The sequence below is a fragment of the Hylobates moloch genome, unplaced genomic scaffold (assembly GCF_009828535.3).
Source record: "Hylobates moloch isolate HMO894 unplaced genomic scaffold, HMol_V3 SCAFFOLD_18, whole genome shotgun sequence".
Classification (NCBI taxonomy): Eukaryota; Metazoa; Chordata; class Mammalia; order Primates; family Hylobatidae; genus Hylobates; species Hylobates moloch.
This window is the reverse complement of record NW_026652293.1, coordinates 68222388-68250123: the sequence shown is the minus strand read 5'-3', so window position 1 is coordinate 68250123 and position 27736 is coordinate 68222388. Positions and strand designations below refer to the sequence as shown.

Here is a 27736-nt window from a genome sequence, read left to right as displayed (position 1 = left end):
TTTTAGAAGGGACCTAATTTATAGATGTTTAAACTTTGTGCTTTAAAACCGTTGGAACCATGGTTTGCAAAATCCTCCCATTTCTGGTGCTCCATGGTTCATTAACAATGCCATGTTCTCTTACATTTTCTAAATTTATTCACTGTCCATACCCAGCTTTGTATTGCCTTCCTCTATCAGCTGCTGACTTCAGCAAAGGAAGTATTTCATTTTTTGTTTTGTTTTGTTTTTTGTTTTTTGAGACAGAGTTTCGCTCTTGTCGCCCAGGCTGGAGTGCAATGGCACCATCTCAGCTCACTGCAACCTCCGCCTCCTGGGTTCAAGCTATTCTCCTGCCTCAGCCTCCCGAGTAGCTGGGACTACAGGCATGCACCACCACGCCTGGCTAATTTTGTATTTTTTAGTAGAAATGGGGTTTCTCCATGTTAGTCAGGCTGATCTCAAACTCCCAACCTCAGGTGATCCATCCGCCTCGGCCTCCCAAAGTGCTGGGATTACAGGCATAAGCCACTGCGTCCAGCCAGCAAAGGAAGGCAGCCTTACTGTGGGGTCTTAATTAGGAACAAGGAGCCAGGCTGGTGGGAGCAAGGGAAAGCAGAAAGAAAATACAGATAAGCTATAAATCTGCGTTTCTTCATGGTCTAGGACACATAGCCCATCTGCGCAAATAACTCATGATCTTCCTGCACCCGGATATCACCAGACCCTCGGTTGATAGAAAAATGCAAGTTAGTTCACAGCCACCTTGACGTTATCAATACTGCACTTCAGCACACAGAACAAGCTCCATCCTATAAAACCCCCAGCAAGCCTTTATCTCCTCCAGTCAGCTCCTCTCTTGCTAACTGGCCTATTGCTTTCTTGCAACGTATTTCCACGCTTTTGCTAATAAATCTGCATTTCTTTACCTATGACTGTCTTGGTAAATTCTTTTTACTGCCCGTGCCACTGGCCCCAGACAGTAACCACCCGTCAGTATCAGGAGACTAGCTGATCCCTCACCCTCCCTGGAGGAGTGGGCACTAGTTAGTGACCAGTGGAACTAACTGTGCCATCCTATTTTTAGTAGAGACGGGGTTTCACTGTGGTCTCGATCTCCTGACCTCGTGATCCGCCCGCCTCGGCCTCCCAAAGTGCTGGGATTACAAGCGTGAGCCACCGCGCCCGGCCTAGCTCTCTCTGATTTTGAATCCTCCCATCTCCCACCATGAACCTTTCCTAGGACCAGAGCTTTATTTTTCTGCTTCTCACATTTGGATACTCATCTTTTTATCCTTCCTATTTGCTTTTAAAGACTGTCTATGAGCTGGGCCATGTCTACATTTGTCTTGCTTTTTATGGCCTTATCCTGGTTGGACTTTTCCCATCCAGGTGCTTCTTCACCCACCACCAGGTGATTTCTGGTTGAGAGGAGAAATAGGCTGAGCGCAGTGGCTTGTGCCTATAATCCCAGCACTTTGGGAGGCTAAGGTGGGACGATTGCAAGAGGCCAAGGGTTTGAGGCCAGCCTGGGCAACAAAGTGAACTTCTGTCTCTACAAAAAATTGTAAAAATTAGCTGGGCACAGTGGCATGCACCTGTAGTCCCAGCAGCTTGAGAGGCTGAGGCAAGAGGATCACTTGAGCCCGGGAGTTCAAGGCTGCAGTGAGCTATGATTGCACCACTGCACTCCAGCGTGGGCAACAGAACGAGACCCTGTCTCAAAAATAAAAATTTTTTAAATTTTAAAATAAAGTGGAAAGAGAAATAACCAGAGCCAGCCTCCCTGGCAGACTGTCTTGCTCAGAGGCTTCCCAGCACTGTCCCGCCATATGGTACATGAGAAGTTCTATCATTTCAGGTGAAGGGGTGCTGTCACAGAGGGCAGATCTTGTCATCTGTGGCTTTTTTGGCTGCTGGGAAGAAGTGGAACTTATCCCTGCTTGTCTCCGTCCCCAGCCTGCCATTCATACCACCAGCTCTACTGCCCAGGGACAAATCTCCATGAACAACCATATCGCAGGGACCAGCAGCAGGCCGTCACTCATTAAAACAACAACAACTGCGTCAGACTCTACATCGTTTTTCCTGGAAAGTATCCAGATTATTTCCAGGCTTTTTAAATGAGTCCTTTTTTTTTTTTTTTTTCACTGCTGCCAATATACTCCCTTCCATGCATGGTGTACTTGAGCAGCAGACATCAGCCTGTCTTCAAAGTCTGAATAACCACCGTAGAGAGATCCTTTGAATGTATGGAACAGATGATCAGCAGTGTCCGTGGGTGACAGCCTTCAAGATTAGTTCTTCCTTCCTCTTTTAAAAACAATTGTCTTTGAATAGTCATTCGGTTTCATCCATGCTTCTAATCTAGAATGAAAACTACGTGACTACGTTTTTTCTTTTTCTTTTTGCTTTTGTTTTTTCAGAATCGAGCCATTAAATTGTCACTTAATCTCAACAAAGGCCGATGACAATGTCTAATATTCTAGGAATGTGCCAAGTCGTCATCTTGGTTTTGTTCCCAGCCAAGGCATTTTACTTAATTCTAATCATTTTGGGGCAGGAAGATGACAGTTACAAAAGGGAAGACTAAAACGTAAAGAGAAAAAACCTTGTTCAAAGTCATACAAATAATTTTTAAAAATAGAAATAGGATTAAAAGCAAGTCTCCTGGCTCCTCATCCACTCCTCCTGTCTGAAAAATACTTTTTCCAGTTGGTTAAACCACATCTCCAGAATCACTTCTCTGTTTGTACTTGTAAGGCAGAATTTCCTAATTCATTTCTGGGAGCTCATTTTGCAGCCTAGGTATTCAGTCTTTGCACACAGATGAAAAACTTGTCAGCCGGGTGCAGTGGCTCATGCCTGTAATCCCAGCACTTTGGGAGGCCAGGGTGGGAAGATCGCTTGAGCCCAGGAGTTGGAGAACAGCCTAAGCAATCTAGTGAGACCCTGTCTCTACAAAAAATAAAATAACTAGCTGGGCATGGTGGTATGTGCCTGTAATCCCAGCTCCTCGGGAAGGAGGCAGGAGGATGACTTGAGCCCAGGAGGAGTTTAAGGCTGCAGTGAGCCATGATGGTGCCACTGCACCCCAGCCTGGTTGACAGAGCAAGACCCTGTCTCTTAAAAAAAGAAAGAAAAACACGTCAACTAAGCCTTGCCCTGCATGAGGTGCTGTTCAGCTGGGAAGCAGCAAGCCTCAGCACACAGCCCTCTGCTGGTGACCTCCCAGGCCCTCCCAGGCTTCACTTAAACTCTGCTGTTTGAGGTGTGCACAGAAGGAAGTATTCTTGCTTTTGGTTAACTGAGAACTCATCCACGTATTGCCACTCATAGGAATTAGAAAAAATTGGCCAGGCGCGGTGGCTCATGCCTGTAATCCCAGCACTTTGGGAGGCCAAGGCAGGTGGATCACCTGAGGTCAGGAGTTCGAGACCAGCCTGGCCAACATGGTGAAACCCCATCTCTACTAAAAATACAAAAATTGGCCGGGCGTGGTGGCGGGCGCCTATAGTCCCAGCTACTCGGGAGGCAGAGGCAGGAGAATCGCTTGAACCCAGCAGGAGGCTGCAGTGAGCCAAAATAGCACCACTGCACTCTAGCCTGAGCAACAGAGCGAGACTCCATCTGAAAAAAAAAAAAAAAAAAAAAAGAAAGAAAAGAAAAAAGTAAGCTATGCTGGGCATGCAAACAGTGTTAATGCAGAAGCCATGTTAGGGTCCAGGCACCGGGCCTCCTCTCAGAGCATCAATGCCCAGCAGCCCTCAGTGCTGCATGCTCCAGGACGGTGCTTCCCAGAGGTTCTCAGCTGATAGAGCAGCGTGTAACCAGTGTGGAAAGATCAACCTAGGCACGTTACCATTTTAGAGAGTTTATCCGAGCAGAGGGTCATTCATTAGTTGGAGAGCATCAAACTGCAAGAGGTTCAGGGCTCCACGGAGGGGGCGTGAGGGGTAAACATTTATAAGGTGTTCTTGGAAGCAAGACAAAGAAAAAATATTTGATCAGTTAAAGTGGAGAGTCTCAGCTGGGCGCAGTGGCTCACACCTGTAATCCCAGCACTTTGGGAGGCCAAGGAGGGCGGATCACCTAAGGTCAGGAGTTGGAGACCAGCATGGCCAACATGGTGAAACCCCATCTCTATTAAAAATACAAAAATTAGCTGGGTGTGGCAGTGCGTGCCTGTAATTCCAGCTACTTAGGAGGCTGAGGCAGGAGAATCGCTTGAACCTGGAAGGCAGAGCTTGCAGTGAGCCGAGATCACGCCACTGCACTCCAGCCGGGGTGACAGAACAAGACTCTGTCTAAAAAAAAAAACAAAAACGGAGAGTCTCTCATTAGAAATTAGCTGGTGATTGGTTAGGCTCACGTTTCATTTTACTGTTGACATTGAGTTGGGTTTAGTTTGCTTAGGTCGGAATCCTAGGCAAAACAGCCATCTCAGCCTCTGGCCACCCAATTAATTTTGTTCTAACACCACCTACAGTAGTATTTCAGAAGAGTTCTTCTTCCACAGCCTGTGTCCCTCGAGTCTACAGGCCGTGCGTCTAGGTCATTCTGAGCTGCGTCCACACTCCCATGGTGACTTTCTGGTCATTCCTGGGGCAGCTTGAGCCATCAGACAGGCCTTGTGTATGACAGGCGACCCTTCTCCAGGGGCCTTGAATTGCTGTCTCAGGCTGTGCTGGCTGGCACTTTGCAAACTGTGTACTCTAATCAGAATTCCCGGGACAAACAAAACACCCGGCTTTTGCTGCTTGGCCTTGATGATGGCATCTGATAAGTGATGAGAGCGTGGCATCATCAGGCTGTTGGTCTTGATTATTCAAGTAGTTGAGTCATAGGCTGCTGTTTTCAGCAGCAAATATTCAAGTACTTACAGCATTTGAAGATGTGTATCTGGCAGCTTTAAGGTGCTGACAATTTGGGGACCTTTCTGAAACAGTCCCACAAGAGAATTCTTGAATATCTTGAATAAAGATGACCAGCCTCTTTCGTGAGTGTGTGTTTAGTGTATGTGAAGTTATGGGGAATGGAGGCTACTCTTATTCTATTTTAACAGACAGGGAAGGGTAAAAGTGAAGATGTGTGGCATCTCTACTCACCAACTCTAATCAATCCTATTGTAGTATCTACCCTGGAAAAATTCTCGTGCAAGAGACATGTTCATAACATCATTGTACAAAAGAAAATATTGGAAATAACTCATTGTCCACCAACGTGAGAAAAGATAAGTAGAGGTGAACAATGTGATAAAGACAGTAAAAACCCAGAAGTGTCATAGAAATGAAGGGGAGTGCTCAGGTCCAGGGGCCAAGGTGGCTGGCCGGCTCAAGAAAGCTTTCAGCTGGGCACGGTGGCTCATGCCTGTAATCCCAGCACTTTGGGAGGCTGAGGCGGGCCAATTATCTGAGGTCAGGAGTTCGAGACCAGCCTAGCCAACATGATGAAACCCCGTCTCTACTAAAAATACAAAAATTAGCCGGGCATGGTGGCATGCTAGTCCCAGCTACTCGGGACGCTGAGGCAGAAGAATCGCTTGAACCCAAGAGGTGGAGGTTGCAGTGAGCTGAGATCGTGCCACTGCACTCCAGCCTGGGCAACAGAGCAAGACTCCATCTTAAAAAAAAAAAGAAAGAAAAAAAGAAAAAAGAAAGAAAAATTTGAGAGGCTGGTAGCCTCAGAATGAACCCTTGAAGAAGGGCAGAGATGGCTTTTCACAAGAAGCGTTGGGTGCTGAGTCAAGGGAGGGGTAAAGTAAATAAAATAGTGGAAGCAAAAGCATGCACGTGGAAGAGGCCTAGGTCCCCGAGAGTAAAGGCAACTGCATTGAAATTCTTTAATTTTTCACACCATACGGGAGAAGTTGGGACCAATTTTTTTTTGCTTCTTGTAATTGCATTTGACATTTCAGAAGAGTTATCCCAACTTGGTGTGGTGACTCACACCTGTAATCCCAGCACTTTGGGAGGCCAAGGTGGGAGGATGGCTTGAAGCCAGGTGTTTAAGACCAGCCTGGGCAACAAAGCAAGCCCCGTCTTAAATATTTTTTTAATTGGCGGGTCATGGTGGCACGTGCCTAGGGTCTCAGCTACCCAGGAGGCTGAAGCGGGAGGATCTCTTGAGCCCAAGAGTTTGAGGCTGTAGTGAGCTGTGATTGCACCGTTGCACTCCAACCTAGGCAACAGAGTGAGACCCCATCTCTAAAAACAAACAAACAAAAAAGCAAAAAAAAAAAAAAATCAAGCAAGTGTTTGACTTTATCGCTTCCAAGGAGAACAAGTGCCAGTTTTATCAGAGAGGAAATGCATGTCCGTCTCCCGGGTCCTGCTCAGAACCAAAGGAAGCTGAAAGACCCTACAAATGCAAAAGTGAAGGGAATGGCAAACCATGAGAGGAGCCACACAGAGAAAGGAGGCTGGGCTTGCTGCAGGGAAGCTGTCATTAAAAAGAGCCACCGCCCAGCACCTGCGGATCAAAGTGAATAGGGCTGATGCGAGTCTCAATCCACACAGTTGGATATGTGGGGAAAAGTGACTTTTCTAAATTTTTTAAAACTCAAATCAAAGCATGCATTCTGCCTGTTTGGCCTGCTTGGGGTTGCCTCAGTGTTTCCCCAGAACTTACACAGGACCAGGTATCTGTCTGCTAGGTGACCGTAGGACACCGTCATCTGGGTGGGGACACTTTAGGCTGGTTGCTGTTGGTGGTCTTGGGTCCTGCCTAGGGGCACAAAACTCTCCACAAGACTGTCCATGACCTCCTCCACTTCAGGGCACCCAATGGCCATTTTGTTGTAGGGTCTTGTAACCCCCCCCATCTCCTAACAAGGCTTCGTGGCCCCCAACCACCCCAGCTTGCAGAGAGGGTCACTCTCTGGTCCTGGGGGCAATGCTCTTCTTCCTCCTGCTTCTGGCCAAGACATTCTCCTCCTATACTCTGAATTCTTTCTCACCTCTGGGGTTTAGGCTTTTGGAAACAAAAGCCAGAAAGACTCTTGGGCCATGTCTGGTTTTTTGTTGTTGTTGTTGTTGTTGTTGTTGTTGTTGTTGAGACAGAGTTTTGCTCTTGTTGCCCAGGCTGGAGTGCGATGGCGCAATCTCGGCTCACTGCAACCTCCACCTCCCAGGTTCAAGCCATTCTCCTGCCTCAGCCTCTTGAGTAGCTAGGATTACAGGTGTGTGCCACCACGCCCAGCTAATTTTGTATTTGTAGTAGAGACGGGGTTTCTTCATGTTCGTCAGGCTGGTATCGAACTCCTGACCTCAGGTGATCCTCCCACTTTAGCCTCCCAAAGTGCTGAGATTACAGGCTTGAGCCACCGCGCCCGGACCCATGTCTGTTTTTTAACCCATCGCCCCCTTCCTTGAATGGGGAAGTATTGGTTGATACCACAGTCTCGTGGTTGAAACTAAGGAACTTGGTTTTCCTTTCAAAGAGTTCAGTATACTCCAGTCTTCGTCTCTGATGAAGTTAACATACCCAGAAGCCTTGCAGTTTCCAACAGTGTCCTGGAGAGAGGCCATTGTAAATGGTCTGCAGCACAAGTCCGAAGCACAGATTCACTGCCGCAGCTGGTTCCTGCGTGCGTCAGTGGTGGTCAGAGCTGCCACTTCCTTACAGCCCCCTGTGCTGTACCAGTTTTCCAAACCCTTCACTCACATGATCTCATTTCATCTAAAACTATGTCGGCCGGGGGCGGTGGCTCACGCCTGTAATCCCAGCACTTTGGGAGGCTGAGGCGGGCAGATTACAAGGTCAGGAGTTTGAGACCAGCCTGGCCAATATGGTGAAACCCCCTATCTACTAAAAATACAAAAATTAGCTGGGCGTGGTGGCGGATGCCTGTAGTCCCAGCTACTCGGGAGGCTGAGGCAGGAGAATTGCTTGAACCCGGGAGGCAGAGGTTGTTGTGAGCTGAGATTGGGCCACTGCACTCTAGCCTGGGAGACAGAGCGAGGCTCTGTCTCAAAAAAAAAAAACAAAAACTATGTCATGGGGTAAGTGCATTTTACCTATTCCACAGGTGTGAAAACCCCAGGCTAGGAGAGATAAGGCAGCTTTCAGAAAGTCATGTTGCAAAGTGACAGAGCCTCCCTCAGGTCTGTGAGTAAGAATAGTGCATTTCTCTTCCTCTTGTTTGTCATGAGAAAGTCTCCCAGTCCCAAAGACAGTCTCTAATTTGGGTTCTAAGTTATTATTTTTTTTTTTTTCTGAGATAGAGTCTCACTCTGTCACCCAGGCTGGAGTGCAGTGGTGCAGTCTCAGTTCACTGCAAACTCCACCTCCTGGGTTCAAGCCATTCTCCTGCCTCAGCCTCCTGAGTAGCTGGGATTACAGGCATGCGCCACCACGCCCAGCTAATTTTTGTACTTTTAGTAGAGACAGGGTTTCACCATGTTGGCCAGGCTGGTCCCTAACTCCTGACCTCAGGTGATCCGACTGCCTTGGCCTCCCAAAGTGCTGGGATCACAAGCATGAGCCACCGTGCCCGGCCTGGTATTCTTTATGAAGCTGCTGTCTTGGCAGCAATGGTCATGGAAAAGGTCCTATCAGAGAGTGACGAGTTTGTTCAGTAGACGGTGCATTAGTGCAGCTGAGGTCTGACCACATCAGCAGGACCAGAATTAGGTGAGAATTTAAAGAGGCACTCGGCCGTGTCGCATCGCACTTGTAAGGCCCTGACATAGATCACCTCTTTAAATTCTGTGTTCTAGGTCCCTCACTAGCCTCCCTCTAGTCCAGGCCCTCTCTATGAGCTTTGAAAAGCTTGGGAAAGTCAAGAGAATGAGCAGACAAGCCACAGATAGGGAGAAAACATTTGCAAGACATCAGATAAATGCTGTTACTCAGAATACAAAAGAACTCTTAAAACTCAACAGAAAACAAAACAAAACAAAATCCTATTAAAGATGAGCAAAAGTTTTGAAAAGGCATCTCACCAAAGATACAAAGATGGCATTTGAAGAGAAACTCAACATCATATGTCATTAGGGAAATGCAAATGAAAAGGAGGAGAAACCACTACACGCCATTTAGAATGGCCAAAATCTACAACCCTGAGAATACACAAAGCGGGCCAGGATCTGGAGAAACAGACACTCTTGTTCATTGCTGTTGGGAATGCAAAATGCAACAGCCACTTTGGAAGACAGTTTGGCAGTTCCTTACAAAACGACACCTCCTCTTCCCATATGCTCCAGCAATTGCACTCCTTGGAATTTTCCTGAGTTGAAAACTTATGTTCACACGAAAACCTGCACACAGATGTTTATAGCAGCTTTATTCATAATTGCCCAAACTCGGAAGCAACCAAGATGTTCTTCAGTAGGTGAATGGATAAATAAGCTGTGAAACATCCAGAAAATGGAATAGTATTCAGGACTAAAAAAGAAATGAGCTATCAAGTCATGACACAACATAGAGGAGACTTACATACGTATTGCTGAGTGAAAGAAATCAGTCTGAAGAGGCTGCATACTGTGATTCCCACCATATGACATCCTGGAAAAGGCAGAAGTATGGAGGCAGTATAAAGATCAGTGGTCGCTGTTGCGGAGGCACCCCCCGCTCTGAATTCGGGGTTGGGGAGGGTTGAATAGGTGGAGCAGGAAACTCCTCTGTGTGACACCATAATAGTGAGCACCTGTCATTAGACATCTGTCAAAGCCCATAGAATGTGCAGTGCCAAGAGTGAGCCCTATTGTAAACTATGGACTTTAGGTGATAATGATGTGTCAGTGTTGGGTCATTGATGGTCACAAATGGACCACTCTGGTGCAGGATGTTCATGGGGGGAGGCTGTGCCTGTTTGGGGACAAGAGTTATATGGGAACTCTGTACTTTCTGCTTACCTTTGCTATGAACCTAAAACTGCTCTAAAAAATAAAGTTTATTTTTTTTTAAATGCCAGGAAGTTTGCAAAAGAAGGCTAGGAAAATGGGGAAGAAAAGTACTGTCCCAGGGCAAGAGGAGAAAGCAAGGGAAAGGGATATCATTCTTGTGGCTTTGTGTGAGTCACAGGGTCGGCCTGCAAACGACATCAATCTTCGTTCCCTCCCGCAAAGCCCCAGAGCCCCTTTGCCATGCTGGGGCCCTGACCTGCTTCTTGTAAACCCTTCCTCATCGGCTTGGCAGCTGCCCGCATCCACCAGCACCTCAGTGTGGGTCCTCAGCAGGCTCTGGTTCCTCCTTGAACCTACATTTGAGGTCAGCTGTTCCCCACGTTCCAGAAAGTCAGCTGTGTGTTGCAGATATTCCCACAAGCTGCAATTGACCAGCAACCATCTTCTCCCAGTGTTCAGGAGCCTGTTTGCAAATAGCGCTACTGGCCAAGCAAATAACCAGTTGGCCGAGGAGCTGGGAGAGGAAATGGTAGTGGAGCCAAAGACAACAAGGAAACCTTCTTTGATCTGTCTTAGTGCTAAAAAAAATCTCACAGGAAGCAAATGAAATGAGAAGCAAAATTACACACAATGCAAAGCAAAAACCTTGATACTCTGGAACAAAGACATCCTGTTTTTTAAAAAAGTTAATTCTTCAGGAATGTGAAAATGAATGGTTTGCCCGAGGAATGTTTATAGAAAATTCATTCTTCTTGAATAATGCTAGGAGCTGGAATATGACAGCTTTTGTCTTTTCTTCAGTTAAAAAATGAAATGGAAAACTCAAAATTATCATTTTCCTCCAACCGTCACTTTCCACTTTGTAAAAATAGCCTTTCTATTGAAACAATATCATGTCAAAATGGAATTGGCAGCCGGGCACGGGGGCTCACACTTTGGGAGGTTGAGGTGGGTGGGTCACTTGAGGTCAGGAGTTTGAGACCAGCCTGGGCAACATGGTGAAACACCCATCTCTACTAAAAAAAAAAAATACAAAAATTAGCCAGGCATGGTGGTGCATGGCTGTAATCCCAGCTACTCGGGAGGCCGAGGCAGGAGAATTGCTTGCACCCAGGAGGCAGAGGTTGCAGTGAGCCAAGATCACACCACTGCACTCCAGCCTGGGCGAGAGAGCGAGACTCCGTCTCAGAAAAAAAAAAAAGGAATTAGCCACACAGACTGAAGTACTAGATGATCTTTGAAGGGACCGCTAGAGCCATGCTCTTTAGGCGTGTGCTTTTCACCTGTGCTCTGGCCAGGCAAAGGCTCGGAGGACCCTCCACCTTTGGCCCACAGCATTTAAACATTGTGGAGTTTTTGTGTTATTGTGATTTTTAGATGTCCATTTTGTCTCCTTAGTAGAGAATCAGATAGATAATAGAAATAATCATTCTTCTATCAGCTTTTTGCAAGCTGGGAATACAGAGATGTGCATGGAAGAGGAGGTCTTTCTCCTACCCCAGCTGCTGGTTGCTGGGGAGACAGCACGATGAGGGGGGCTGCTGTGGCGGAGGCACCCCCCCGCTCTGAATTTAAAAGGTGAAATGGTCAGGAAAGATCCCCTGGAGGTCAGGAAAGATCCCCCGGAGGTCAGGACAGCTGATGCAAGGTATGGGAGTGGAATAGGTGCTCACCAGACGAGAAAGGAAGAGCATTCTCAGCAGAGTGGCATACGGAGAGCCTAGGATGGAACAAGCCCACAACGATCCATCTCTCCTGCAGACTGCAGCAAAAACGCTGGAAAAATATAAAAAGCAACTCCCTGAGGACTCACAAATCACACAAGAGCATGTGGATTGCAGAGGACAGGCAGAAGCCACGAAGTGACCTGTGTGGATGGGAGTGTCCTTTACATTTGTTTTCTCCTTATTCTTGTGGCTTTGCACTGAGTGGGCCCAAGAGCAGGGCTGCAGCGGTGACCGTGCGGGTAGCGAATGTTCTGATGGAAACCCCACATGGCTGGCCAGATGAACTGGGGAAAGGGAACCCTGTGATCCTTTTTTTCTTTTTCTCCTTTCTCTCACAGCTTTGCCTCAAGAACGGGCCCCAGTTCAGAATTGCACAGTGGTGGCTGCATGCAGGCTAAATCTCCAAGATAAACCCTGTCTTTGTGGTCAAGGAAACAGGAAAAGGTGCACTTTTGAACTGGAGGGTGTGGCAGAAACCCTGGAGAGGAGAGAGTTGGAGAAGTAGATCATCTCATTCTTTTTTTTTTTTTTTTTTTCTTGAAACGGAGCCTCGCTCTGTTGCCCAGGGTGGAGTGCAGTGGCGCAATCTCGGCTCACTGCAACCTCTGCTTCCCGGGTTCAAGCAATTCTCCTGCCCAGCCTCCTGAGTAGCTGGGATTACAGGCATGCACCACCACGCCCAGCTAATTTTTTTTTTTTTTTTTTTTGAGATGGAGTCTCACTCTGTCACCAGGCTAGAGTGCAATAGTGCAATCTTGGCTCACTGCAACCTCCGCCTCCCAGGTTCAAGCGATTCTTCTGCCTCAGCCTCCTGAGTAGCTGGGGCCCACCACCACACCCGACTAATTTTTGTATTTTTAGTAGAAACGGGGTTTCACCATGTTGGCCAGGCTGGTCTCGAACTGCTGACCTCAGGTGATCCACCCGCCTCGACCTCCCAAAGTGCTGGGTGAGCCACCTGACCTCAGGTGAGCCACCGCGTCTGGCCGAATTTTTGTATTTTTAGTAGAGATGGGGTTTCACCATGTTGGCCCAGCTGGTCTCAAACTCCTGGCCTCAAGTGATCTGCCCACCTGAGCCTCCCAAAATGCTGGGATTACAGGCATGAGCTACCGCGCCCAGCCTCATCTAACTCTTTTTATGAACCACAAAAGTTCCAGCCTCACCCCTTGGCTGCATATGCTTAGGACAGAACCAAAGTAGCATAGCAAAAGCTTTGAGAACAGAATTAGGATTCATACCACTACTCACGTCTCTTGGAGTTGCAAAGACTAAAAATTAAGCTGAGATCAGAATCTAACCTCACCTGATCTAACAACACACTTCTAAATAGCCCGTGGTTCAAAAAGGAAATCAAAAGAAAAATTAGAAAATATTTTGAATTGATATGAAAATGTGTGGGACTCAGTGACTAAAGGGAAATTCATACCATTAAATGCTGATTTTATTTCATTTCATTTTTATAGAATATAGCTTTATTTATAGAATCTTACAAATCATTTTCAGTCCACATAAGTTAATTTTATTTTCTAATTTCTTTTCATAACAGCTGAGTTATTTTTTAAAACAATGTGCTGGAGGCTGGGCGCAGAGGCTCATGCCTGTAATCCCAGCACTCTGGGAGGCCAAGGTGGGAGGATCACTTGAACCTTGGAGTTCGAGACCAGCCTGGGCAACATGGCAACACCTGATCTCTTCTAAAAATACAAAAATTAGCCAGACGTGGTGGTGCACGCCTGCAGTCCCAGCTATTCAGGAGGCTGAGGCAGGAGGCACACTTAGGCCCAGGAGGTCAAGGCTGCAGTGAGCCGTGATCATGCCACTGCACTCCAGCCTGGGTGACAGAGCAAGGCCCTGTCTCCAAAAAAAAAAAAAAAAAAAAAAAAAAAAGGTAAAATACTGCAGTGGAATTGCAGAACTGTAAACCGTAAAGGGAAATATGAACAATAAAATCCTAACCTCTTACACAAATATCAGACAACTTTTTTTTGCCGGGTGCAGTGGCTCACACCTATAATCCCAGTACGTTGGGAGACTGAGGCGGGCAGATCACTTGAGGTCAGGAGTTTGAGACCAGCCTGGCCAAAATGGTGAAACCCCATCTCTACTTGAAATACAAAAATAATTAGCCAGGCATGGTGGTGCACACCTGTAGTCCCGGCTACTCAGGAGGCTGAAGTGGGAGGATCGCTTAAACCTGGGAGGCAGAGGCTGCAGTGAGCCAAGATTGAGCCACTGCACTCCAGCCTGGGTGACAGAGCAAGACTCTGTCTCAAAAAAAAAAAAAAAAGAAAAGAAAAATAAAAAAAATTAGACTTTTTTTTTTTTTTTAGCTAATCTCTAGCGTATTACCATCTCGTCAGAAGAGGGCTTACTAAGACCAGATCTCAGGCGACCCAAACAGAGCCTCCTTTTTTAAACCCAAGGTGATGGACCAATGAGGAATAGCCCCCAAAATTGACACTAGACGCAAAATACCTGTAGGAGCAAGGACAGGGGCAGCCTGCATGCCAGTGACTAGGTAAGAAGGAGCAGACACCTGGTGCTGGCTTACTGTTCCTGCATGTGACATGTACTTTCCTTGCTAACATTAATAGGGGCTGGTCCATCCAGAAAGAGGTTGAAGCTACTAATGCCAGGGGTGAAAAGTCTTTAGAAAAACTGGCTACTCGTTAGAATTCTACATGTACAAATGCTTAAAACAGCACACTCAGCCGGGCGCAGTGGCTCATGCCTGTAATCCCAGCACTTCGGGAGGCCGAGGCGGGTGGATCACGAGGTCAGGAGATTGAGACCATCCTGGCTAACATGGTGAAACCCTGTCTGTACTAAAAATATAAAAAATTAGCCGGGCGTGGTGGTGGGCGCCTGTAGTCCCAGCTACGTGGGAGGCTGAGGCAGGAGAATGGCATGAACCTGGGAGGCGGAGCTTGCAGTGAGCCGAGATCGCGCCACTGCACTCCAGCCTGGGCAACGGAGCGAGACTCCCTCTCAAAAAAACAAAAAAAAACAGCACATTCAGCACCCAGAAGTCCAACTCACGAGGCAAAGCTGTTGCCAACGGCAACTTACAATCAGCAGATGATATGACTGTCTCCAGCCCCACTAAGTTCCGACTAGGACTGACCTCTGCACCCAAAGAGTTTTGTGTTGTTTTGTTTTGTTTTTTGAAACAGAGTTTCACTCTTGTTGCCCAGGCTGGAGTGCAATGGCATGATCTCGGCTCACCGCAACCTCCACCTCCCGGGTTCAAGCGATTCTCCTGCCTCAGCCACCCACGTAGCTGGGATTACAGACGTGCACCACCACGCCCGGCTAATTTTTTATATTTTTAGTAGAGACAGGGTTTCTCCATGTTGGTCAGGCTGGTCTCGAACTCCCGACCTCAGGTGATCCACCCACCTCAGCCTCCCAAAGTGCTGGGATTACAGGCTTGAGCCACCACGCCCAACCTCCAACAAAAGTTTTAAAAGGATTTCCCTTTCAGGTAGCTGTCTATGAAAGGAAATTTCTTAATATAGCTGTGCACAAAAGAGAAAGCACCCTATTATTTCATATTTTACTTTTCAATTTGTTAAAGGTTATATTTTTGAGCTCCTCTCCTAAACAAGAAACCTGCTAACTCTAACTTAGTATTCTTCTCCAAAACAAAGGCTATTATTTTTAAGGTATAACAAGATCTATAGGGAATGCTAAAATTATACATTTAATACATCAGTATGAGTTAGGGAAAGCAAAATCTTCCAGAGTCATAAACATTGAGTTATTTTCTGGTAGCTCCTGAAAGCAGTTTGAGAAAAATAAAACAAAAAGATGAAGAGTTGTTTTTATAACAATAATAAGGATAATATAAAAAGTTAGATTCCAACATTCAAGGAATTGGTTTTTGGTTAACCTGGACCATAATCCTATCAGGAGTCAGTGCTGATGTTTCATCTAGAATCTCAATCACTGAAGTTTTCCTCCCTCTTCAGCCTATTCTCAAATCTATTGAAGTCAACAGGCAAGATAAGGAGAGAAACTTATAATATCACCAGCAGTTTCCTTGCTCATGCTCATTTCAAGAATATCTCTGGTTTGAGGGATGTCTCCCAAGAAGGGAAAACAAAACTGATGCTTTTTTGTTTTTTTCCCTGAGACAGTCTTGCTCTGTCACCCAGGCCGGAGTGCAGTGGTGCAATCTTGGCTCACTGCAGCCTCCACCTCCCGGGCTCAAGTGATCCTCCCACCTCAGCCCTGCAAGTAGCTGGGACTACAGGCCCGCACCACCACACCCAGCTAATTAATTTTTGTTTTTTTGTTTTTTTTGTTTTTTAGAGACAGCGTTTGCAATGTTGCCCAGGGTGGTCTTGAACTCCTGAGCCCAAGTGATCCTCCCACCTCAGCCTCCCAAAGTGCTGGGATTACAGGTGTGACTCACCACACCCAGCTGATGCTGCTTTTAATGACTAAGAGTGGACAGTTTTTCTGTCTAAGAAGATTAAAAACTCACTGGTGGCGCGCAGTGGCTCACGCCTGTAATCCCAACACTTTGGGAAGCCAAGGTGGGAGGATCACTTGGACTCAGGAGTTCGAGACCAGCCTGGCCAACATGGTGAAACCCCGTCTCTACTAAAAATACAAAAATTAGCCAGGTGGGGTGGCATGTGCCTGTAATCTCAGCTACTCAGGAGGCTGAGGCAGGAGAATTGCTTGAACCCAGGAGGCGGAGGTTGCAGTGAGCCAAGATCATGCAATTGCACTCTAGCCTAGGCAACGAGAGCAAAAACTGCCTCTGTCTCAAAAAAAAAAAAAAAAAACAAAAGAAAAAGATTAAAAATGTAGGCAATGGCAATGAAGCAGTACTCTTGTGAATCATGCACACGAATCAGTTTGTGAACACAGCCCCTGGGCTGCAACTGCGGGCACCACTGAGAAAGGCTTCTGGAGAGTCTGGCTTCCCAAATTGGCTAAAGGATCTCACATTATCCATGTGATATAATAAATCGATTCACCCAGTGAGCCCTGCAGATTAGCTTTCCTTGAAGCCAGAGTTCTGAGGCCAGGGCTCCAGCGTGCCTGAGGCTGGCCCACGGTTTTACAGACAAGTATATCCGTCCATTTTCTGAGCAGAATCAGAGCAATTCATATTCATATTCAATTCGACGTAGGATTCCACTTTTTTTGTGTGTGTGAGGGAGGAAGCGGTAACTAGACAGGTGGTTGAAAGCCCATCTGTAGCATAATCATTAGGGCTGCCATTCTGCAAACATCTGCAGTGCCCCAAACTAAGTTTGTGACCTTACATTTCAGAGACCCCTGTTATTCATGCTTTTATTTATGGAAGTAGCAAATCCTAAATTTTGCTTGCACTGATTCCATTTCTGATTACCCTTGTTTAAGCAGAGCATAAACTGCATTCCAATTCTACAGTCAGCTTGCCACTGTGCAGATATCTCCACTAGGGGAGGATGGTTTGTGTAGTCTCCCTTCTAACAGAGACGTCTGAAATATGCTCAGAATGTGCTTTTAGGGGTGCAGCTCCCAAGTCTTGTCTTGTCTTTTCTTTCTTTTTTTTTTTTTTTTTTTAGATAGAGGCAGAGTCTCACTCTGTTGCCCAGGGTAGAGTGCGGTGGCACGATCTCAGCTCACTGCAACCTCCACCTCACAGATTCAAGCGATTCTCATGCCTCAGCCTCCCAAATAGCTGGAACTACAGGTGCACGCCAACACACCTGGCTAGTTTTTGTATTTTTAGCAGAGATGCGGTTTCACTATGTTGGTCAGGCTGGTCTTGAACTCCTGGCCTCAGGTGATCCACCCACCTCAGCCTCCCAAAGTGCTGGGATTACAGGCGTGAGCCACTGCACCCAGCCTGCAAGTCTCTTTGAAGATAGGAGTGGGGAAGGGAAGTGGGAATCACAGCAAAACATATTGTTTCCTTGTAGACTCTCTGACCCTCCATTCTGTCAGTGTTGACCTGAAAGAGGACATCCAGGAAGCTACATTACGTCCACATTAGCTCACCTGGACAGCCGGGAAATACCAGGTGCTGCCCCCAAATCAATACCCGGCATTCCGCTACGAGCAGATGAGCATCATGACAAGACACAGAGCATCCGTCCCACTTCCTCTCCCACTCCGAATGATCCCTGCCTCCCCTCTCACCCTGTCATCTGTTCTCACTTCCGGTTCTCTCTGACAGAAGTAATAGGCAACTGAGCAGACTTTGAAAAAATGGGAGGGATTCCTGCATCTTCTCTGTAAGAAGAGGTGAACCTGTTTCAAAACTGGCCAGCTGGAGGTCCAGGATGCCCAGCCAATGTCATGGGCCCCACACTATGGATTCATCTCTTGATATTTCTAACCAAGTTAAAACCACTGGCTGTATTTTTGCATTGTCAGGTAAAGGATTCAAAATCTTTCGGCACTGGGCAGGGCACAGTGGCTCACGCCTGTAATGGCAGCACTTTGGGAGGCTGAGACAGATGGATCACCTGAGGTCAGGAGTTCGAGACCAGCCTGGCCAACGTGGTGAAAATACGTCTCTACTAAAAAAAAAAAAAATACAAAAATTAGCCAGGTGTGGTTGTTGGGTGCCTGTAATCCCAGCTACTGGGGAGGCTGAGGCAGGAGAATCGCTTGAACCTGGAAGGTGGAGGTTTCAGTGAGCTGACATTGTGCCACTGCACTCCGGCCTGGGTGACAGAGCAAATCTCCATCTCAAAACACACACACACACACGCACACACACACAAATCTTTCAGCACTGGTTCCAAGGGAAAGAAGCCAGGGTAATCAGAGAAAAAGTTAGGCTTGTCTTGCAAGCTGCATTCAGGTTCCAGAGTCACAGGTAGAAAAGGAGGTGAAGAGAGGGTGAGAGGTACTACCTGGAGACTGGTTACCAGGGACGCTTCTTCCTAGAATAGAGCATTTTAAACACCGCTGACATCTGAAGGCAGGAATACAGTCTGCATAAGTTTGTAATGGAACAACCTCTTCCATGGTGCTTCGTGGATGGCAAGTCCTCAGGCCAGGGATCAGGCAGCCCAGGGCCCGACTTCCCATCCCACAGGCTCCTGGCAGGGCCCTACCCAATCTGGATCTGTCCTGAATACACCATGAGGACCAGCATGACGGTGAATCTGGCCAACAGGCCCAGGTTCTGAATGACAAAGGGGATGGAGTTGCTGCCCTTCCTTCCATCCTCTTGGCAGACCTCATTCGTCTCAGGGAACATATCAGCCACAGCAGTATTCAAGAACATTCCTCCAACCAGCACAAAAATCCAGCTGGCAGAGAAGTGGCTGCTGGCCAGGATGCCAAAGGCCAGACCCACATAGCAGCAGGCGGAAGGGGGTTGAAGAAGACAGTGCTGAATGGTCCTCCCAGCGCTAAGCAGGATGACAAAGTCATGTGGGAACTCCTCATGGAAGACGGCCACCAGGTGCCGAGGCCTTGGACCACACACATGGTGAAGGAGGCGCCAATGGCCAGGCTGCTGAGGACATTGTGGAGGCTGCTGCTCGGGGTGATCACCCAGGCCAGAGTGCTGATAAAGTAGTGGACACCTCTCAGCTCCAGCAGGCACTCTGGGGAGCCTGCAGGACCAGCACAGAGAGTGAGCCCACCACGACCTTCCCGTCTATGATGGACCGCTTGCCCTCCAGTTCACTGTTGCAGTGCTGAGGGGTCATGTGGTCCAGGTCCCCATTCTGCAGCTTCTCCATCACCCCCCTCCTCCTGGTGCTTCTTGGAAGGAAGCCTCTCAGAGTCATAATGGCTACTATGTCTATGTGATGTTCATTTTCCTGTTTGAGAAACATCTTCAAGATCTCTGAAAAATAAAAAATAAAAGCCCCCAAATGCCACTGCAGGCTTGGAGACATAATCATCTTCCAGAGGGTTGAAATCAAAAGCCCCAGGAATGAGCTAGGAGAGCACATTGGACTAGAGGATTCCAATCGCCAGAGCGATGACGTGGAGCAGCAGCCTCCTTCTGTAAAAGGCCTTCTTGAAGGCACCACGATGGTGCCCACGAGGGAGCAGAGGGAGATGACAGTCACATAGAGGAGATCGTGTCCCCACACTTCGGTTGCACTAGATGGGCATCCCAACATTGAACAGCATGACAGAGAATCCTTTTTCTTGCCTTTTCCAGCTTCTAGAGGCTGCACACTGCCCTTTGCTTGTGGCCCCCTTCCACCTTCAAAGCCAGCAGTGTAGCATCCTCAGATCTCTCTCTGACTCTGACACTGACTCTCCTGCTCCCCCTTTCACTTACAAGGTCCCTTGTGATAACATTGGTTCCACCAGGATAATCCATGATAATGGTCACACAGAGGAGACCATATCCCCACCCTTCAATTGTGCTCATCCTCCCCTGTTTGGTCTATGCGTTCTCTCGTTCTCCTGGTCCACAGAGGTGCAGGCCAGGAATCTAGCTCCTGGAGAATGGCAGCAGAACTCCTGGAGCTCACTCCTCCTAATCCATGACTGCCACTGAAATTGTGGGCAGCAAAGAGGTCTCCAGAACTAAAGCACATCGAGAGGTTCCTCTGCCCCTGCATGGCTCAGTGACCTTATCCCGCCTCACTCCCACATCCAGGTAGTTGAGCAGGGTGAGGCTGCTCCCAGCCCATTGCCACATCCAGGTTCAGCTGCTGTGTTTATCCCACAGGAAAGAGGTAGCACTGCTAGCGTGCATGCCTGTGGGTGAAGCATGATACTCAGGAGCAGTTCACCATAAGCTGAGCAGGGCCAGCAGGAGGCAGCTATGGAAGGCCAGGTACAGCAGCTTCATGGTCACCAAATAAGCCTTCTCTGACACCGACTCTCCTGCCTCCCTCTTTCACTTACAAGGCCCCTTGTGATTGCATAGGGTCCACTAGGATAATCCATGATAACCTGCCTGTCTTAAGGGCAGCTAGTTAGCAACCTTAATTAATTGCATCTGCAACCTAAAACACCCATTATCATGTTCACAGGTTCTGGGGAGGAGAACACAGATAACTTTGGGAAGCCATTATTCTGCCTGCCTCACCCTGTAAACCAGTTAAGATGCTGTATGTCAACTACATTGCCAGGCAACATTGCTTATGGTAAAAATGGCCCCTGACTGGTGAATTACATATGGACTGGGAGTAGCCAGGAATGGAATTTAAATATCTGATGTAGACACCATGCTTTGAACTTTTCAGGATTTTGGTGACTGCTATGGTCTGAATGTTTGTGACCACCCCCCCAGCCCCGCTCCAAAAAAAAATTCTGTGTTGAAATCTAATCCCCAATGCAGTAGTACTGGGGATTTAGGAGGTGATTAGATCATGGGGGCAGAGCCCTCATGAATGGGGCTTGTGCCCTTATAAAAGAAGCCTGAGGAGCTTGTTTGCCCCTTCCCTCATGTGAGGACACAGTGGGAGGTGAACAGTCTGCCGCCCAGAAAAGGGCTCTCGTCACAACCTGACCATGCTGGCACCCTGAGCCTGAATTTCTAAGCTCAGGGAACTGCGAGAATAAATTTTTGTGGTTTAAAAGCTACCCAGGATGGGCATGATGGCCCATGCCTGTGATCCCAGCACTTTGGGAGGCCAAGGCGGGTGGATCACTTGAGCCCAGGGGTTCAAGACCGGCCTGGGTAACATAGCAAAACCCCATCTTTACTAAAAATACAAAAATTAGCGAGGCGTAGTGGCGTGCACCTATAGTTCCAGATATTTGGGAGGCTGGGGCAGGAGGATCACTTGAGCCTGGGAGGTCAAGGATGCAATGAGTCATGATTGTGCCACTGCACTCCAGCCTGGGTGACAGTGAGACCCTGTCTCATAAAAATCTACCCAATTTATGGTATTTTGTTATAGCAGCCCAGGTGAACCAAGGCAGTGATGCTTGTGAAAGGCACATCCCCGAGATACTGCCCTGTGGTGGGCGTCTTCCCACGCAGACCCCGCACCTCCCTGTGAAGGCCTCGTCTGCTTGCACCATGACCATCACATGGGGCTAAGATAACTCCTGGATGTTGCATACTGTGCTGTGAGAACTTCTCCAGGACTCCTCACGCAAGGCAGCCTGGCATTGTTCTGCTGGCAAGCCAGGGCCTCTGTCCCTGTCCTTCTGAATAGATCAAGCACGTTCTGTCATCGTCTTGTGAGTCTGAATGTCTAGTCAATCTTCGACGTTGTCCTGGGCTAAAGAGGGGCTGTCTTCCATCTGATAACCAATGAGGAGCCAACCCTTATATTTGTAAATACTTCATTGTTTTCTTTTTCTTTCTCCCTCTTTTTTTTTTTTTTTGGAGACAAAGTCTCACTCTGTTGCCCAGGCTGGAGTGCGGTGGCACAATCTCAGCTCACTGTAACCTCAACCTCCCGGGCTCAAGCGATTCTCATGCCTCAGCCTCCTGAGTATCTGGGACTACAAGCATGCGCCACCATACCTGGCTAATTGTATTTATTTTTTGTAGAGATGAGGTCATACTATGTTGCCTAGGCTGCTCTTGAACTCCTGGACTCAAGCGATCCTCCCACCCCAACCTCCCAAAGACTGGGATTACAGGCAAGAGCCGCCACACCTGGCCAATACTTCATCTTTTTATCACCTCTTCATATATACTGGCAATGCTCAGGCAACCCTGTTAACAGTTGAAACTGAGACCCAGAATGGTTGGTAATTCGCCCAAATTTGCCCGGAAAGTTAGTGGGCTCTTTCCTCCTTCTCAAATATGCTAAAAAAACAACCCACCTGCTTGGCAACATTGTCTAATGTGAAGTTGGGATTAGTGCCCAGTTCTTCAAAAGATCTTTATGGACCCTAAGTCACAGATATACATCCAACCAATGAACAAATCTACTCACTGACTTCCTGCTGGTGCTGGGCACTACATATTCAAGAATCTCTGTCCAGGGAGGACGCAATGGCTCACACCTATAATCCCAGCACATTGGTAGGTCAAGCGGGAGGACTGCTTGAGCCCAGGAGTTTCAGACCTCCCAGGGCAACATAGCAAGACCCTGTCCTACAAAAAAATAAAAAATAATAAAAATTAGTCCAGCATGGTGGCACACACCTGTAGTCCCAGCTACTCAGGAGGCTGAGGTGGGAGGATCACTTAAGCCCAGGAAGTCGAGGCTACAGTGAGCCATGATTGTGCCACTTCACTCCAGCCTGGGTGACAGAGTGAAACCCTGTTTCAAGGAAAAAAAAAAAAAAAGAGAGAGAGAATCTCTGCCCTGTGGGTAACTACATTTTACCTGTCTTGCAGTGCTTTTTTTTTTTGAGACGAAGTCTTGCTCTGTCGCCCGGGCTGGAGTGCAGTGGTGCTATTTCAGCTCACTGCAACCTCCATCTCCCAGGTTCAAGTGATTCTCCTGCCTCAGGCTCCTGAGTAGTTGGGACTACAGGCATGGGCCACCATGCCTGGCTAATTTTTGTATTTTTTTTTTAGTAGAGATGGGGTTTCGCCATGTTAGCCAGGCTGGTCTTGAACTCTGACCTCAGGTGATCTGCCCTCCTCAGCCTCCCAAAGTGTTGGGATTACAGGCGTGAGCCACCACGCCCAGCCTCTTGCAGTGCTTTTTTTATCTTGACAGAGACACATGGCCAGGGTGAGAGAAAGAGGAAATCAGCAGTTTGGTAGGAATTTGAAACAGGAGCCTTATTCTAGCACCTTGAATAGGCAACAGTAGGAAAGTCAGAAATTAATCAAAAATGATAAAGACATTCCAGAAAGACACAGGAACCAGCTTGAAGGGGCTCCCACTGGCCAAATCCAGGACAATTTATACATCAAAATAAATACTGATAGTAATGAATTGTAGCCTACTGAATAAAACAGAAAACCCTGAGTGCCTCCTAATAGCAGCCAATAATTGAATATATTGAAAGTTTGATAAGGAACAAGTTTAGACAGTTTCAAGGTATCTTTCCACAAATTGCTATTCATTACAAAAATAAAAAGTTACAGTGAAGAAACTTGGCAGACACCACCTTAATCACGTGATGACAACGAACATCATCATTAATGAGACAAGGTGACATCTTGGGCTACTGGATAGGATGCAATGAGAAGAATGCAGTTTGTCTTCTGTGATGTTCCTGGCAAAGGATAATACCTGCATCTAATGAGGAGACAGAAAAGAAGCCCAAATTGAGCGGTGTTCTACAAAATAACGGCCGCCATCTTGGAAGGTGCTGTGGGTCATCAAGATCAAGGAAGGGCTGAAGGGGGCTAAAGAGACATAAGAACTACATGTGGCGTGTGATTCTCAGCTGAATTCTACTACTATGCAGGGCATTACTGGTACATTTGATGAAACCTGAATAGGGTTAGAGGATTAGATGACGGTAACGTATCAATAATAGTTTCCTGACTTTGGTGGCTGTATCATGGTTACGTAAGAGAATGCCTTTCTGTGTAGGAAATAAAAAGTATTCAGAGCTGACAGGGAGTTAGGTTGACATCTCCCATTCAAGTGGTTCAAGAAACTTTTTGTTTTTTGAGACAAGGTCTCGCTCTGTCATTCAGGCTGGAGTGCAATGACGTGATCTCGGCTCACTGTAGCCTCCGCCTCCTGGGTTCAAGCAATTCTCATGCCTCAGCCTCCTGAGTAGCTGGGACTACAAGTGTGTGCCACCACACCCGGCTAGTTTTTTTGTAGAGATGGGGTTTCACCATGTTGTCCGGGCTAGTCTCTAACTCCTGAGCTCAAGTGATCTGCCTGCCTTGGCCTCTCAAAGTGCTGGGATTACAGGTGTGAGCCACTGCACCCAGCCAGGAAACTTTTCTTTATATTATACTTGCAACCTTTCTGAAAACTTGAATTGTTATAAAATTCAAAACATTTAATGTTAAGACTTTTTTTTTTAAAGTAAATGATGCCAACAAGCATATGAAAAGATGCTCCACATCATTAGTCATTAGGCAAATGCAAATCACAACCAAGAGAGGGTACCGCTTCACACCCACGAGGATGGCTATAACCCAAAAAGTAGAAAATAACATATGTTGCCAAGGATGTGAAGAAATTGGAGCTATTGCTGATGAGAATGTAAAATGGTTCAAAATAGGAACTCAAATACATGTTCGTGGTGGCACTATTCACCATAGCCAAAAGATGGAAACAGCCCAAATGTCTATCAGCAGATGGGCAGATAAACTAAATGTGATGCAACTGCATCACAGAATACTCTTCAGCCATAAAAGGGATTGAAATGCTGATACATGCTACAACATGCATGAATCCTGAAAACATTACGCTAAGTGAAAAAAGCTGGCCAGGTGCGGTGGCTCCTGCCTATAATCCCAGCACTTTGGGAGAACAAGGTAAGAAGATTGCTTGGAGCCAGGTGTTTGAGACAAGCCTAGACAGCAATGTGAGACCCCTGTCTCTATTTAACAACAACAAAAAAATGGAGGGGCCAGACACAGTGGCTCATACCTGTAATCCCAGCACTTTAGGAGGCCGAGGCGGGTGGATCACCTCAGGTCAGGAGTTCGAGATCAGCCTGGTCAACATGGCAAAACCCCATCTCTACTAAAAATACAAAAATTAGCTGGGCATGATGGCGGGCACCTGTAATCCCAGCTACTCAGGAGGCTGAGGCAGGAGAATTACTTGAACCTGGGAGGCAGAGGTTGCAGCGAGCCAAGATTGCACCACTGCACTTCAGCCTGGGCAACAGAGTGAGACTCCGTCTCAAAATAAATAAATAAATAAATAAATAAACTAAGTAAAAAAGAAAACAAAGGAAGTATCCAGTCACAAAAGACTGCATATTTTGTGATTTTATTTATGTGAAATGTCCAGAATGGGTAAATCTGTAGAGACAGAAAGTAGAGACTGTTGGTTGCTAGGATCTGGGAGGAGCGGGAAGTAGAGAGAACTGCTTAATGGAATGAGGTTTTATTCTGAAGGTGTGGAAGTGCTTTGGAACTAAATAGTGTTGGCGGTTGCACAACATTGTGAATGTACTAAATGTCACTGAGTTGTTCATTTTAAAATGATTAATTGTATTGTAAGTGAATTTAACCTCAATACTTTTTTAATTCAAGCATTTCAATGTGAATTTGGTATTTTTTAAAAAGGAAATGGTAAGCGATAAAACATAGTTGGCAGCAGCTGGCAGCAGCCTTTAGAAACAGCATTTCCTGGCCAGGCACGGTGGCTCACACCTGTAATCCCAGTACTTTGGGAGGCCGAGGTGAGTGGATCATGAGGTCAGGAGTTCGAGACCATCCTGGCCAACATGGTCAAACCCTGTCTCTAGTAAAAATACAAAAATTAGCTGGGCATGGTGTCATGCGCCTGTAGTCCCAGCAACTCAGGAGGCTGGGGCAGGAGAATCGCCTGAGCCCGGGAGGCAGAGGTTGCAGTGAGCCAAGATCGCGCCACTGCACTGCAGCCTGGGTGACAGAGCGAGATTCTGTCTCAAAAAAAAAAAAGAAAGAAAAGAAAAAGAAAGAAACAGTATTTCCTGCAGCTGGTCCCAGAGGATGGAGTCACCTCATCTTTCTTGGACAGCCTCGAAGTGCCACATCAGAATGGACCAAAGTGAGGGGAGGGGGCTGGGGCCCTGTGCTGGGCAGGAGAAACCCTCCAGGAGAGAGGCAGGGAGGCTGGCCTCATGACAGCTGCTCTTGTGGCTCTGCTCTGAAGTTGGAGGCTGCACCCTAACCCTAGCAAGATGACTGAAAAACCATGCTGATGGGATGGCATGAAAGAGAGTCAGGCTGGGAGGCGTGGATGGATGAACTGCCGCGAACTCATTCTCCCTGATCAAAGCGTGTGACCCACTAAATTCACGCTGGTGGTTTTCTACTACAGAGTCTGTGAAGTACAATGCATTTGCTTCAGATAATTCACAGAACCACTTGTTTGCGTGGTTTCCGCTGTAGGCGGCTGCCCCCCGAGAGTAGGTCCCACGTTGCACCCAGTGGCGATGGCCAGCAACCTCATTGAACAACACGCTGTCATCCGTGCTGCGAAATCTGATGTCGGTGGTGACACCATAGCTCATCTGTCACTTCTCCATTTAGCACCATTTTAATATTTGGTCTGGAAAGAATAATTTATTAGTTTTATTGGCACTAAGTAATCTTTTACTTCCCCAAATCTGAAAAGTGCAGATTGAAGAACATAGGAACCTTCAGGGCTGGGCACGGTGGCTCATGCCTGTCATCCCAGCACTGTGGGAGGCTGAGGCAGGGGGATCATTTGAGGTCAGGAGTTCAAGACTAGCTTGGCCAACATGGTGAAACCCCATTTCTACTAAAAATACATAAAAATAAAATACATTAGCTGGGCACGGTGGTACGTGCCTGTAATCCCAGCTACTTGGGAGGCTGAGGCAGGAGAATTGCATCAACCCAGAAGGCGGAGGTTGCAATGAGCCGAGATCTTGCCACTGCACTCCAGCCTAGGTGATGGAGTGAGACTCTGTCTCAAAAAAAGAAGGAAAGAGAAAAGAAAGGAAGGAAGGAGAGAGAGACAGAGGGAAGGAAGGAAGGGAGGGAGGGAGGGAGGGAGAGGAAGCTACTGGAGAAGTGAGCATGGGGCTTCCTTCCTCTGCTCTCCCCCCCATGCTGCTTTGGGCTAAGATTTTGCACGTGGCCCAGCCTTCTGACCCATGCTCCCCCTTGCCCATGAGCCTCCCACAGCCAGGACTTCCGCTGCCCCTGCAAGTCATGAGTTGCTCAGCTCCGTCTTCAGCCCAAACTCCCTGTGAATTCCATCTCTATCAGTCCTCAGTCCTCCTGTCTGCTGGCCATGCGCTTCTTAGTTTCCCAAAGGCCTCCTAAGTTCAGCCTGGCCCTATGTGAACTCTGCACCCCATTCCACTTGCTCTTTTCCTAAGCGTGCTGAACAGCACAGCACCATGTCCCTGGTGGTCAGCCCAGGTATGCCTTCCTTTCCCTCCTCCCCAACATCCAGATCCTAACCACATCCCCTGTCTCTTCCACCCTCACCACCTGGCTCTCCACCCCATCTCCCTACCAGAGCTAGTATCTAGACTCACATGGTTTCCTCATTGGTCTGCTTGATTTTTTTTTTTTTTTTTAGACAGAGTCTCGCTCTGTCGCCCAGGCTGAAGTTCAGTGGCATGATGTCAGCTCACTGCAACCTCTGCCTCCCAAATTCAAGCGATTCTCCTTCCTCAGCCTCCCGAGTAGCTGGGGTTACAGGTGCATGCCACCATGCCTGGCTA

General features: G+C 47.4%; 1 protein-coding gene across 3 annotated transcripts in view; it reads left to right on the top strand.

The window, feature by feature from the left end:
* Positions 1 to 27736, top strand: part of GNG4 (G protein subunit gamma 4) — a 103714-nt gene that overhangs the window by 15922 nt on the left and 60056 nt on the right. Inside the window, exon 1 of one of the 3 annotated variants that reach the window (XM_058430850.1) lies at positions 23846 to 23875. The exons of the other annotated variants lie outside the window; for them this stretch is intronic. The gene's annotated coding sequence lies outside the window, so the exon portion shown is untranslated. Of the gene's footprint in view, positions 1 to 23845; positions 23876 to 27736 lie in introns of those variants that run through there. 3 annotated transcript variants of the gene reach the window in all.